The sequence below is a fragment of the Panthera onca genome, chromosome A2 (assembly GCF_046562875.1).
Source record: "Panthera onca isolate mPanOnc1 chromosome A2, mPanOnc1 haplotype 2, whole genome shotgun sequence".
In the NCBI taxonomy this organism is placed as follows: Eukaryota; Metazoa; Chordata; class Mammalia; order Carnivora; family Felidae; genus Panthera; species Panthera onca.
This window is the reverse complement of record NC_138340.1, coordinates 30,855,368-30,867,379: the sequence shown is the minus strand read 5'-3', so window position 1 is coordinate 30,867,379 and position 12,012 is coordinate 30,855,368. Positions and strand designations below refer to the sequence as shown.

Here is a 12,012-nt window from a genome sequence, read left to right as displayed (position 1 = left end):
CCCATCAAACTGCTGTGAACATTAAGTAAGAGAGTAAGAGATACTTAAAACCATGTCCAGGGGTGCCTGGGTGGCTCAGTCAGTTGAACATCTGACTCTTGACTTCAGCTCAGGTCATGATCTCAGGGTTGTAGGATTAAGCTCTGCCTGGGCCTTCTCAAGATTCTCTCTCACTCGACCCCTCTCCCCCACACATGAGCTCTCTCTCTCTCAAATAAAATTCAAACAAACAAACAAAAAACAATGTCCATCCCACATCAGTCACTGAGTAAATATTAGCTATTATGCTGACTATAAGTCTTTGTCTATATAATTGTTTTTCCTTCGTAGGAATATGTATTTTAATCTCTAGTAGCATTTAAGAATTTTGCTTCTGTTTAATATTCTGCAGTTTTGCTACAATGATTCTTTTAGATATGAATTTGTTTTTAGCTGTCCTATTTAGGTCCTCGGGTGATCCTTAAATCTTAGGATTGATGACTTTTTTTTCAATTCTGGAAAATTCTCAGCCATTTTCTTTTGTAACATCAGGTCTCCCATGTTCATTTAATTTTATCTTAGAATTCCTGTCAGACATAGTTTAGACCCTGTCTTCCTATTTTCCATGATTCAACTTCTCTTACTTCTCTGTTACACATTCTGGGTCATTTCCTTAGATCTATGTTCCAATATATACGGTATTTTTTTCCTGTGTATTTGTTTTGTTGTTTAGTTAATTGCTTTTTTTAAATTGTAGTAAGTCATGATTTTCATTTTAAGATTTTCATTGTATTCTTTTCCATTGTCCATATCTGTTCTTTTTTTATACTGTTTTGTGCTTGCTTTATCCTTTCTATTTTCTCTTTACCTATTTAAATATTTTAAAAATAATCATTTTAGGGGTGCCTGGGTGGCTCAGTCGGTTGAGTGGCCAACTTCAGCTCAGGTCATGATCTCGCGGTCTGTGAGTTCGAGCCCCGCGTCAGGCTCTGTGCTGACAGCTCAGAGCCTGGAGCCTGTTTCAGATTCTGTGTCTCCCTCTCTCTGACCCTCCCCCGTTCATGCTCTGTCTCTCTCTGTCTCAAAAATAAATAAACATTGAAAAAAATTTAAAAATAACCATTTTAAAGTCCCTTTCAGATGATTTTCTATTTCTTGTTCTTAATGTGTAAATTCTTCTTTTTGTTGTACCATCTAACACTCCATCCCAGTAATTCACTCCCTCCTGTGGTTTGAATCTTCAACTGAGAGCTCATCTTCGGCTGAGACAGATTTCCATGGCATTACGGGTTTCCTGAGCTATGAAAATAACCCTGTTGGGGGATATTGGCTTTGCCTTTTCTGAGAGTTCATGGTTTCACTCTTTCTGGGTCCATTTCTTAAAATTAATTAATTAATTTTTAAATTTACATCCAAGTTAGCATATAGTGCAACAATGATTTCAGGAGTGGATTCCTTAATGTCCCTTACCCATGTAGCCCATCTCCCTGCCCCCCCACCACAACCCCTCCAACAACCCTTTGTTCTCTATATTTAAGAGTTTCTTATGTTTTGTCCCCCTCCCTGTTTTTGTATTATTTTTGCTTCCCTTCCCTTATGTTCATCTGTTTTGTTTCTTAAATTCCTCATACGAGTGAAGTCATATGATATTTGTCTTTCTCTCACTAATTTTGCTTAGCATAATAACCTCTAATTCCATCCATGTGGTTGCAAACGGCAAGATTTCATTCTTTTTGATGGTCCAGTAATACTCCATTGTAAATATATACCACATCTTCTTTATCCATTCATCCATACATGGACATTTGGGCCGTTTCTATACTTTGGCTATTGTCAATAGTGCTGCTAAAACATTGGGGTGCATGTGCCCCTCTGAAACAGCACGCCTGTATCCCTTGGGTAAATATCTAGTAGTGCAGTTGCTGGGTTGTAGGGTAGTTCTATTTTTAATTTTTTGAGTAACCTCCATTCTGTTTTCCAGTGGCTGCACCAGCTTGCATTCCCACCAACAATGCAAAAGAGATCCTCTTTCTCCGCATCCTCGCCAACATCTGTTGTTGCCTGAGTTGTTAATGTTTGCCATTCTGACAGGTGTGAGGTGGTATCTCATTGTGGTTTTGATTTGTATTTCCCTGATGATGAGTGATGTTGAGCATCTTTTCATGTGTCAGTTGGCCCTCTGGATGTCTTCTTTAGAGAAGTGTCTATTCATGTCTTCTGCCCATTTCTTCACTGGATTATTTGCTTTTGGGTGCTGAGTTTGATAAGTTCTTTATAGATTTTGGATACTAACCCCTTTATCTGATATGTCATTTGCAACCCATTCCATTGGTTGCCTTTTAGTTTTGCTGATTGTTTCCTTCACTGTGCAGAAGCTTTTTATTTTGATGAGGTCCCAGTAGTTCATTTTTGCTTTTGTTTCTCTTGCCTATGGAGACACATTGAGTAAGAAGTTGCTGAGGCTAAAGTCAAAGAGGTTTTTGCCTGCTCTCTCCTCGAGGATCTTGATGGCTTCCTGTCTTAATGTTTAGGTCTTTCATCCATTTTGAGTTTATTTTTGTGTATGGTGTAAGAAAGTGTCCCAGGTTCATTTTTCTGCATGTCGCTGTCCAGTTTTCCCAGCATCATTTGCTGAAGAGACTGTCTTTTATTTCATTGGATATTCTTTCCTACTTTGTCAAAAATTAGTTGGCCTTGTTTGTGGGTCCATTTCTGGGTTCTCTGTTCTGTTCCATTGATCTGAGTGTCTCTTTTTTGTGCCAGTATCATACTGTCTTGATGATTACAGCTTTATAAAGCAGCTTGCAATCTGGGATTGTGATGCCTCCAGCTTTGGTTTTCTTTTTCAAGAATGCTTTTTCTATTCAGGATCTATTCTGGTTCCATACAAATTTTAGGATTGTTTGTTCTAGCTCCATGAAGAATGCAGGTGTTATTTTGATAAGGATTGCTCTGGGTCAATTTTTATGTTGATTTCTCCATTAGGAGCTTTTGCTGCCTACTGTTGGTATGAATTTGGACCTGCTCATTCACATGATGGTGGGCCTGCATTTGGGGAAGTTATTTTTTCTATCTCAACCCTAGATATACAAGAAGCTTCTTTGCTGCTTTCCCCACCTGGCAGAGGCGGAGTCTTCCCTGTGACTCATGGCTTATTGTAGGTATCTCAACTCTAGTTCCATGAATGAATAGGGCCTCTGTCCTAGACTGCCTTCTCTGCGCTGGTGTCCAAACACCCATATCCAGCTATTAGAACCTGTATCTGCTTCTTATAATACTCAAATATATTTTAACCTAACATCCTTCCCACCTCTCTGATCTGAATTTGCTTTGCAAACTCTCAAAATGAGTATTTTCTTCTTGTGGTTTTAAACTTGCATATATATTCACATATCTTTTATTTTCTTATATAATATTTTATGAGTTCATTCTAACTAAGGGTTCTAATTACGGGTGCCCTTTCCTCAGTTTTATTCCGCATATTGACCATGTTGAAAGAAATTTTACTTAATAATTATAGAAAGATTCTTGCAAAGAGTATAGTGTATGCACTCTCAGAAACATCTGGAAGGGGATGTAGTATAACCCATTACCAGAAAGAAAGTTATATGATTCTTAGCTGATCATGAATCCACAAGGAGTTCATGAAATGATGCAAAATATTTCTTTTTCCATCAGATTATTTATTCATTTGGTATGCTTTTTGGCTGAGATAACAGAAAATTCAACTATAATTGGCTTAACCAATAGGAAAGAATTATTTTCTGATCTATCCAGAAGCTACAAATAGAGCCTTTTCAGAGTTGGTTAACTGAGTGGCTAACCCTCATTTTTGTTCCAGTTCAAATTCCTCATGAAATCTCTTAGCTTCTCCTCATGGTTATGAGATTACTGTGGCAGTTCCAGGCATGTCAACCTTAATATATATCCAGATGTAGGAAAGGGGATAATAAAATTTCTTTCTTCCTTAGGCCTCTATTTTTGACAGGAAGAATTTCCAGAAGTCCTAAGGGTGTAACCCTCATATTATCATTGATTAAAAATATGTCATATGCCCACACTCAAACCAATGATCAGGAAGGGAAATAGAATTACCACAAATGGCAAAGATCAAGTTAGACTCATTCTGGGGTTGGTAATGAGTCCAGGCTTCCCTGAAATGCAAGGTTACCCAATGACTGAACAATATAAGGAATCTATGACCTTGGAGAGCAGGAAATAGCTGTGGGACAAAGTCCGATCACTCAGAGACAGTGTTAGGAGAGAACCTGGAGGTCCATTCTCTGGGGTCCTTTACTCCTCTGTTTGCCATCCCTCTTTCCTTTTCCAACCCCAGCCCCTGGTAAAGCACAAGTAATCTTGGAGGCCACTATTATTTCTGTGTCTCTCCTTTAAGAGTGAACGTGGATCCTGATAGTTGGTACCTCCTTGCAGCCTGTGAAAAGCCTACATTAAAAAAAAAAACTTCATACTGAACCACCACTGAGATAAATAGGGGCCATACTCATCACTGTCCTGCTTTTTTAGAAACTTGGTCTATCAGAAGTCCTGTGGCATTGTTGAGAGGTGCGTGCATGGGCATAATTGGATGGGAGCAGTATAAAATATTACAGCATAGTGGAATGTTGTCACCACAGGGCAGTTAGTTCGTGATGTGCTCGTATGAATTGAATAGGGTTTCCTCCTGGTACAGACTGGAGTCCCAATGGGCAAAGGCTGTGTGGGTAACTGGCAGTGACTCCAAGGCATTGTGGATCATAGACAATGTTTGTTGCATTGTTCTTTCTGTTGTTTCACTCACCGGGCATGTCATGGGTTATGGGACAGTGCCTTCTTGGACAAGTATCCCAAGGTGAGGTCACTCGTATTTGTCAGTCATGTCATTTATTTCCCCACCTGCAGACACACCTCCACACTGTCTTTATAACCTCCACACAAAAGATTCGTCTCCTCTTTTATTTCCTTCTAGACTTCAGAAGACCATACATCCAGAGCACAAATCAGAAGCCACAAGAAAATCTGTGTCTCTTTTCATGAATGCAGGGAAAACTGCCTTTAACATTTTCTAGATGGTGAGGGAAAACATTTGCTTTTTCTGTCAGAGTGTAGATTGTGGAGGTGACTGTTCTTCTCAGATGGATGAGTGCTGTGAATACAGGAAAAAAGCACTAATGAACATTTTTATCTTCACAAATAAATTCTTCTCTTGTCAATATTGATTGCTTTGCATGTTATGGATGTAATGTGTTTTATATATATATTTTTTTTAATTAAAAAATTTTTTTAACGTTTATTTATTTTTGAGAGAGAGAGAGACAGAACATGAACGGGGCGGGGGGGGGGGGGGGTCAGAGAGAGAGGGAGCACAGAATCTGAAACAGACTCCAGGCTCTGAGCTGTCAGCACAGAGCCCGACCTGGGCTGGAACTCACGGACCGCGAGATTATGACCTGAGCTGAAGTCGGACGCTCAACCGACTGAGCCACCCAGGCGCCCCTGTGTTTTATATAGTTTTTAAAAAACTCAAAAAAGAAATTTATGAAGAGTGAGGAGATAAAATACAAAGGGAGAGAAGGAGTGCAGTAGGTCAGACATTTGCCCCATCTCACGCATGACCCCAGCCTAATTAACCTGAATTTCCTTAGCTCAACAGGGATATAAAAAATAAGATAATCAAGGACCTAAGTCCATCTCATAACCTTCTTCTATCTCATAAGTCTTTTAAGCATCAAACAGTTGCTTGACAATGGTAGAACAGGTGCATGACACCTGTCACACTTCCCCTGTCAAGGGGGAGCAAAGGTGGGTTTTGAAGGAATAGCGTCAGAGCGTTAAATGTGAATGTCCGCAAAGACACACGTGGAGGTCGCATCTGCAAAGAGAGCTGGAAACCAGTACCACAGTTCATACTCCACGTACAAGAGCCTGTACCTTACAGCCTAATTAACGGTCATCCCCATAGGAAGCTGGAGTTTGTGTCATGTTATTCTTTAAAACAGTACTGCTCATTCTTGGTTTTGATCCAGCCTAAATATCTTCATTCCGCTTTAATTTTTTAAAGTTCAAAGTAAATGAAATATTGTGATTAAAAACAAAGCAGTGATAATTTTAGAATCTGTTCTTTTTTAAAATTTGTTTATTGTTTATTTTTGAGAGAGAGAGACAGAGAGAGAGAGACAGAGACAGAGTGTGAGCAGGGGAGGGGCAGAGAGAGAGGGAGACACAGAATGTGAAACAGGCTCCAGGCTCTGAGCCATCAGCACAGAGCCCAATGTGGGGCTCCAACCCATGAACCACGAGATCATGACGTGAGCTGAAGTCGGATGCTTAACTGACTGAGCCACCCGGGCACCCCTAGAATCTGTTCTTTAAAGAAGATACAACTTCCTCCAAAATGAGTACTGAATTACCCTCAACCACACTTCACAATTTGCTGCTTTGAAATAACTTCCTCACATAGCTATCTGAAATTATGCCTTTAAGGCTAATCTGTTTTGTTTCACTTTGATCTGTATTAAATACAAATAACCTCTAAGAATGTTGAAACATAGAAGCCCCATCAGTCATTTAAATTAATTGAATTACCATCAAATCTCTTCTTACTTTAAACCACAGTATTAATTTTTTTCAACTTTTTTTTTTTTTTATTTTTTTATTTTTTATTTTTTTTTTATTTTTGGGACAGAGAGAGACAGAGCATGAACGGGGGAGGGGCAGAGAGAGAGGGAGACACAGAATCGGAAACAGGCTCCAGGCTCCGAGCCATCAGCCCAGAGCCTGACGCGGGGCTCGAACTCACGGACCGCGAGATCGTGACCTGGCTGAAGTCGGACGCCTAACCGACTGCGCCACCCAGGCGCCCCAAACCACAGTATTAATTTAATAGCACTAGAAAACCACTGATGCTGTCACCTCTGTTTTACAGCTCCCTTTGTGTTTAACCTAACACGAAGCCTGTTCCATTTTGTGTGTCTTCATTCCCTGCCACCGGTTTTTCATTTGTTTGAAAGTCACTCCAAAATTATCCCTCAGCAGATGGGAGGAGATCGGGGGGGGCGGGGGCTGGAGGGATGAGGGGAACTGATGATGGAGACAGAAAAAGAGAGATTGTTGAAGGGAAAAGTAAGCCCAAACCAGTAAGGCCAATGTTGTGTCTTCTCTATGGCAGGTAGCAACGGACTCACAGAAACAAAACAAAAAAAAAATTTTTTTTTTGGAATTACTTGTTTAAACGGGAATCTCTTTAAAAGGAAAAGACATTGGGGCGCCCGGGTGGCTCAGTCGTTTAAGCATCCAACTTCAGCTCACGTCATGATCTTGCAGTTCCTGGGTTTGAGCCCGCATCAGGCTCTCTCACAGCTCAGAGTCTAGAATCTACTTTGGATTCTGCATTTCCCTCTCTCTCTGCCCTTCTCCCACTCATGCTCACTAGTGCTCTTTCTCTCTCTCTCTCTCTCATAAATAAATATTTAAAAAATAAATAAAATGAAAGGAAAAGAGATTGACTTCTGGTCAGGACAAGATGGTGTAGGTGAGTTCCTTCTTGCTCTTCCTCACTAGGCACAAATATTAAACCTGGACATGAGGCAGGGGGCAACAAAGGAGAAGGCTAAAAGGTTGTAAGAGGAAAGTGAGATGGTTTCCCCAGGACTTCAGGAACAAAATAGTGGCAGGCTTTCACCCAAAAGGGGCAGATGACTAGGACTCATCATTGACCAACCCCTGACCTAACAAAAGAAGGCAGCCTCGTAGACTCCTTCTTCCCCCAGACAGAAAAAGAGTCCTGCTGGCAACATCAGGCAAACCCAAGTCCACTGGCAAGGAGGGTCCCCTGGGAACCCCACCAAAAATAAGCAGCCCTTTTCTGCCGAGTCTGAGACTCTTCAGCCTTCCCTGAGCCACTCGAGGCCTTAGGCAGCACCAGCAGGAGTTAGTGGGAGTTTGAGGAGGATCATACAAACCAAGCAGACCAAAAGTAACACCACAAAGTCTGTGAAAATTAAACTACCATGAAACCACAGCCCACAAAAGTAGGCCAAGACCTATAAATTAAACCCGAACAGGTATTTAAAATGAAAGATTTAAATAGGATGTAGAGTCTCTTAATATAATAAATAAAGTGTCCACAATACATTGTGAAATCACCCATCATACATAAAAGAAAAATCACAACTTGGAGAGAAGGCAGTCCACAGATGCCAACATCCACAAACATAAATCAGATGTTAGAATTATCTCACAAGGGTTTCAAAGCAGCCATCATAAAAATGCTTCAGTAATCAATTATAAATTTACTTGAAAGAAGTGAAAAAAATAGCAAACTTCAGCAGAGTAATCAAATTGATTATTTTTTAAAAGCGGAAACTAGTGGGGCGCCTGGGTGGCTTGGTCGGTTAAGCGTCCGACTTCGGCTCAGGTCATGATCTCACGATCCGTGAGTTCGAGCCCCGCGTCGGGCTCTGTGCTGACAGCTCAGAGCCTGGAGCCTGTTTCAGACTCTGTGTCTCCCTCTCTCTCTGCCCCTCCCCTGTTCATGCTCTGTCTCTCTCTGTCTCAAAAATAAATAAACTTAAAAAAAAAAAAAAAGCGGAAACTAGAGATCTCAAAAATACAACAACACTAATAAATCAGTCACTGGACAGGCTCAAGAATAAAGTTGGCAGAGGATAGAACTGGTAAACCTGAGGACACAAAAGTAGAATTTAGCCAATCTAAGGGTTTTTTTTTTTTTTTAATTTTTATTTATTTTTGAGAGACAGAGCAGAGCATGAGCAGGGGAGGGGGCAGAGAGAGAGGGAGACACAGAATGTGAAGCAGGCTCCAGGCTCTGAGCTGTCAGCCCAGAGCCCGACATGGGGCTCAAACTCACAAACTGTGAGATCCTGACCTGAGCTGAAGTCAGACGTTTAACCGACTGAGCCACCAAGGCACCCTAGAATTGAGCTGGTCTAAATAAGAGAGAAAATAGACTGAGAAACGTGAACAGAACATCAGGAATTTGTGAAACAATAGCAAAAATACAAAACAACAACAAAAAACAAAAACAAAAGAAAAAACCCCAAGCCAACCCATATGTCACCATATCAACAAGTTAAAGGAATTGTATGATCATATCAACTGACACAGAAAAAGCATTTGACAAAATCCAACACTGATTCATAAGAAATACTCTCAGCATTTAGGAGTAGAAGGGAATTAACTTGATAAAGAGCATCTACAAAAAAAAATCCACAGCTAACATCGTGTTTATTGGTGAAATACCAAATGCTTTCCCCCTAATATCAGGAATAAAGCAAATGCCTATGCTCACCACTCCTATTGAATGTAATATTGGAAAGTCTAGCTACCAGGGTAAAGCAAGGTAAAGAAGTAAAATGCCTAAAGATCAGGAAAGGAAGAAATAAAACAATCTCTATTGCAGGTGACAGGATTGTTTAAATAAAAATTCCCAAAAACCTACAAAAAACTTCTAGAATTGATAAGTGAGTTTAGCACGCTTTCAGGTTATAAGATCAACATGTACAAATCAATCACATTTCTATATATTAACAATTAACATGGGGAAATTTAAATTTAAAGCACAATACCATTGCAGTCACTCCAAATAAAATTAAATACTTAGATATACACTTAACACAACCATGTATGGGCTCTATATGCTGAAAATTACAGAATGCTAATGAAAGGAATGAAAGAAGACTTAAATGGAAAGACATACCCTGTTCAGGAATTGGAAAACTGAACATAGTGAAGATGTCAGTTTTTCCCATGTTGACCTACAGACAATTCTGTCAAAATTCCAGCAATGTTTTTGTAAACACAGACAAGTTGATTGTAATATTTATATACATAGTCCCTAGAATACTTAAAGCAATTAGACCAAAAAAAAAAAAAAAGAGATGGGAGACATTACTCTTCTCAGTATTAAGAATTACTGTATAGCTGCAGTAATCGGAACAGTGTTGTGTTGGCAGAGGGATAGAGGCGTAGGTCAGTGGAACAGAGTGGAGAGTCCAAATACAAAATCAAACACCCAGCTAATTATTGATGAAGATGAAAAAACAATTCAGTGGAAAAGAGACAGCTTTTTCAACAAATGGCACCAGAACAATTGGATATCCATAGTCTAAAAATAAATTTTGGGGTGCCTGGATGGCTCAGTCACTTAAGCGTCTGACTCTTGATTTCTGCTTGGGTCATGATCTCATGGTTCATGGATTCAAGCCCTGCATCGGGCTCTGAGCTGACAGTGTGGAGCCTGCATGGGATTCTCTCTCTCCCTTTCTCTCAGCCCCCCCCCCCCCCCCCCAGTTCTCACATGCATGCTCTCTTTCTCTCTCTCTCTCAAAATAAAATAAATATACTAAAAAAATTTTTTTCAAAAGGAACTTCAGATTAATATGCCTTATAAAAAACATAACTCAAAATGGATGACGGACCGAAATATAGTACATAAAACTATGAAACTTTTAGAAAAAAATATGAGAAAATCTTCAGGGTCTAGATTTTATAGACTTTAACACCAAAAAGCATGATTGGTAAAAGGAAAAATCAGTAGATTTGACCTCATCAAAATTAAAAACCTGTGCTCTGTGAAAAAGCCCATATAAAGAGAATGAAAAGACAAGCCAAGCTACACATTGGGAGAAAATATTTGCAAACCACATATAACAAAAGACTAGTATTTAGCATATAAAGATCTCTTAATACAAAATTTTAGAAATGGAGAATCAATTAGTAGTTGACAGGGTTTAGGGGTAGAGGGAGCATCTAGGGGAAAAGAGAGAGGTGAGTGTGGTTTTAAAAAGGAAACATGATGAATATTTGTGATGTTGGAAGTGTTTAGTATCTCGATTGATGGTAGACACAGATGAGTGTACTTTGACAAAGAGGATCTACATAGGTGATAAAATTGTAACGAACTTAGTACGCACATATATGCATTTATAAGCACATACAAATGGGTACAAGAATAACTGGAGAAATCTGAATAAGATCAGTGGATTGTATCAATGTCAATATCGGGACCGAGGTATTACTTATAGTTTTGCAGACTTCCTCTATTGGGTGGAACTAGGCAAAGTATACAAGATTGCTCAGTATTATTTCTTACAATCACATGTGAATCTACAATTATCTCAGTAAAACTGCATTAAGGAAATAGCCTCTCACTATCACATTAATACTTGAAGTCTTTACTATCACATGTAACTGTCTCCCGTAACGTACAAAACAGGATCTTTACTAGAAACAACCAGATTGGCCCAGGCCAACTGGCTCAGAGCAGAACGTACTGAACTCTGTTAAGAATCCTTGACTATAGTCAAGTCAGCGTTTGAATAGATAATGAAAAATATATTTTAGAGCTTAGAAAGTCCGCTTCTCTCTTCTAACAGTGTCACAGAGGGGCAACTCCAGAGTATCTACAGAGCTGGGGTTTCTTAGAGGAAACTCTTGTTCATTTTTTAAATTGGGGAGAGCTAATCTACAACCAGAATGTGATTCCTTTTCTTCCATGTTGACCCCAAAACAATGCAGGCCAGAAGTTCTTGGTTAGTGTGCTTGTTTGATAGTCCCAAACCTTCCCTTCATTGGTCTCCAGAGATCTAGTCTTCAACCAAGCTTTTGTCAGAAATGAAGTTGACATTTCAATCTTTGTTTATATTTGTCCTGGGTCTACTTCACAGGTATTTCTAAACTCAGTAAAGAAGAAAGGGGCTTTAGGGTCAGCCAGATGATTGGAAGGGGGAATGGCCATTGGCACCGTTTCTGTAGGCTGTCTTTGCATAGCAATAAACCCCACACGTACTTGGAAAAAGCAGCGTATGAAGATGGGAGAGTCTAAATACAGCCTACAGGACAATTCTTGATGCTCCTGCCATTGATATTGACTTCAAGGAGCGCTCTCCTTTCAATTCTATTAATGATAACTAAAAATGATACGATTATTAAATTTAAGTTGGGAGAAAGCATATTCCATGCAGAGTGAATAGCATGTTTAAAAATGTAAAGTCAGGGAGCCTGGGTGGCTCA

The 12,012-nt window shown here is 39.7% G+C and overlaps 1 long non-coding RNA gene across 2 annotated transcripts in view; it reads left to right on the top strand.

Annotated features, from left to right (window-relative positions):
• LOC132678723 (uncharacterized) overlaps positions 1 to 12,012 on the top strand; it is an 81,953-nt gene that overhangs the window by 26,967 nt on the left and 42,974 nt on the right. The window contains exon 4 of one of the 2 annotated variants that reach the window (XR_009609753.2): positions 4,949 to 5,052. The exons of the other annotated variant lie outside the window; for it this stretch is intronic. This is a non-coding gene — a long non-coding RNA (uncharacterized LOC132678723). Of the gene's footprint in view, positions 1 to 4,948; positions 5,053 to 12,012 lie in introns of those variants that run through there. 2 annotated transcript variants of the gene reach the window in all.